The sequence below is a fragment of the Cucurbita moschata genome, unplaced genomic scaffold, assembly GCF_002738365.1.
Source record: "Cucurbita moschata cultivar Rifu unplaced genomic scaffold, Cmos_1.0 Cmo_Scf00026, whole genome shotgun sequence".
In the NCBI taxonomy this organism is placed as follows: Eukaryota; Viridiplantae; Streptophyta; class Magnoliopsida; order Cucurbitales; family Cucurbitaceae; genus Cucurbita; species Cucurbita moschata.
This window is the reverse complement of record NW_019268542.1, coordinates 3,211,452-3,214,082: the sequence shown is the minus strand read 5'-3', so window position 1 is coordinate 3,214,082 and position 2,631 is coordinate 3,211,452. Positions and strand designations below refer to the sequence as shown.

The following is a 2,631-nucleotide window of genomic DNA, read 5'->3' as shown; positions in this document are numbered from 1 at the left end:
ATAAGAGACAATTTCATTGATGAGTGAAATTTACAAGAGGGATGTATAATCCATGATGTTTACAAAAGACCTTCCCAATTTGCAATGAGGGAGGTATAACTATAGGAAGTAAAAATATTAGACAGTTTACACCAAGATATAGCTTGGTAAACAATGTTGTCGAAAAGTTTTGTGTAGGTCTATGTCGTTTCTGCAAATATTCTCTGATTTCTTTCTTTCCACAGATTCCAAAAGAAAGCCATGATGAGGTTTTTCCATAATAGGGCTTTTGCGTTCTTGAAAGGGTGATACATTAAGGCCATATCCAAAAAATCCTTTACCTCCCTAGGAAATGTGAGATGCCATCCGAATATATTGAGAATCGTTGTCCAGAAATTTTGAGTGTATGTGCATTCCATAAACAAGTGACTTTGTGATTCGTTTGCTTTCTTGCATAGTGGACACCAATTTGGAGAGAGAGTGATGTAAGGCATTCTTTTTTGAAGATTTTCACTTGTGCTGATGGCTTTATGCGCTATTTCCCAAAGGAAGAACTTCACCTTTTTTAGGATGATGTCCTTTCCATATTGTCTTTGCTAGCGTGAGATTTATTGCTTCTACTTTTTCCCCCATGTCCATCATCAAGGATTTTGTAGAAAAGACCCCGTCTGCGCTGGGGAGCCAAGTTAGTGAGTCTTCTTTGTTTGAAAATACCACAGGGGCAAGGTCGAGGCTTAATTCAGCCCACTCTATTGCTTCATTATCCTTTAGATTCCTCCCAAGCTTCAAGTCCCAAAATTTGTTGACAACATTCCACGTTTCTTTAATCGTGGCTTTTTTGTTGTGAGAAAGCTTGTACAAAAGTGGATACTTCAAAGCTAGCGTGGTGTTTTCAATCCATGGGTTGGTCCAAAATGATGTGCTTCCCCCATTCCCCACCTTATGGCGAGTTCGGTGGGTGATGAGATTTTGATGTTTCTTTATGTACTTCCAAGGCCCTTTTGTAGAAGTCGGAGGGAGGTGATCTTTGTTTGATGTAGGAGTATATTTAGCCTTTATAAGATTTCGCCATAAGGCCTTTTGTTCATGATGATATCTCCATATCCATTTGGCGAGGAGAGCTGTGTTCTTCTTCCTTATCGAGAGAAGACCGAGACTTTCCTTTTCTGTTGGGAGGTTTATAATATTCCATCGAACAAAGTGTGCACTATCTTTCCACAAGTAATTTCTGAAAAGCCTTTCTATATCCGCGGCCACTTTTTGTGGCATTTCAAATAGAGACATATAGTAGGTAGGGAGGTTGGATAATGTGGCTTGTATTAGGGTAAGTCTTCCGCCTTTTGAAGTATAACGTGATGACCATGTTGACAACCTTCTTTCTATTTTCTCAATAATAATCTTCCAGAAGGAAAAGGATTTGTGATTTCCTTTTAGAGGCAGTCCTAGGTACATATTCGGCCATTCTCCCTTTGTACAACCATATTTGCAAGCAAATTCTTCAATGATCTCTGTGCTAATATTGATGCCCATGATCTCTGTTTTTTGGAGATTGATATTTTGTCCAGAGAATCCTTCGAAGGTTTTTACCGTCTCAATCATGTTTTTTATGGAAGAGGCATTCACCAAATCGGAAAAGAGGATTGTGTCATCTGCGAACAATAATCGGAAAAGAGGATTATGGTATAAGATCATTGCAAGCAATATTATATTGCCCTTTTGATTGATCATGGGTGAGGCCATTAACACTTCCAGAATCTCGTGGAAGAGCTCCCTTTCTCTTTCTCAACTCGTTCTCTGTTCAACAGGTGGTGGTAGAGATACACATTTTTGGAGGATAAGTGGTTGAGATATAGCTCCTATGAGGTTTCATTCGATGTTAGTTGTCCCTTTTCATTGGGGAGCTCTTTTTCTATTTCGTTGGAGTTCTGACATCATTTATCTGATTAGGAAAACAACGGGATTTTGTGGGCCCTTTTGTCTTCAAGGAGGAATTATGTTTCAATTTTGACAGAAGGGATGTTTGTATTCGAGTTCATCTGAGGGTTTTTCTTTCTGATCTTACTTTTGGTGTTTGGTAAATCTCTCTTTTGTGAATGCTTCTGTCTGAGAGATGAAAATGTCCAAGTAGGTTAAACCTTTTTGTTTGTTTTGTGTCAGTTCATTTGTGGAAGAGTGAAACGTTGGCTCAAGTTTAAGTTGCTTAACTTGATAGGGCTAATTTGTCGTATCGTCGACATTAGGGGAACAAATCAAACCAGAAAAATCGAGTCGGTCGGTGGGTGGTTGGTGTGCCCAATTAAGGCTCAAACTAACGGACGGTTTGACTGTCATATTTAAAAGATAAAAAATAATGTTTTAATAGGTAATGATTACCTATTTAAATTAAGTTTTAATATGTTTTTAACTTCGTCCCTCTCCTTCCTATGGTTGGCGGCAACTTTTCTCTTCTCTGTAGTGCCACCAACCAGCACAGTCGCAGCCCAACGGACCAACTTTCCTTTTCTCCCTTTGGCTGTTCTTGTTTCTCTTTGGAATCTAATTTTCTTGATGTGTTTATAAAGAAATGATCAATACCAAGAAACGAGTTTCCCAGTTAAGCCATTGTAAAGCCCTGTGATTCACCGTGGAAGTTACCAGTTTTTTTTTTTTTTT

At 38.7% G+C, this 2,631-nt stretch overlaps 1 protein-coding gene across 2 annotated transcripts in view; it reads left to right on the top strand.

Moving 5' to 3' along the window:
* The window catches only part of LOC111462103 (protein transport protein Sec24-like At3g07100), a 17,351-nt gene that overhangs the window by 12,669 nt on the left and 2,051 nt on the right, over nt 1–2,631 (top strand). The gene's annotated exons all lie outside the window — the stretch shown is intronic.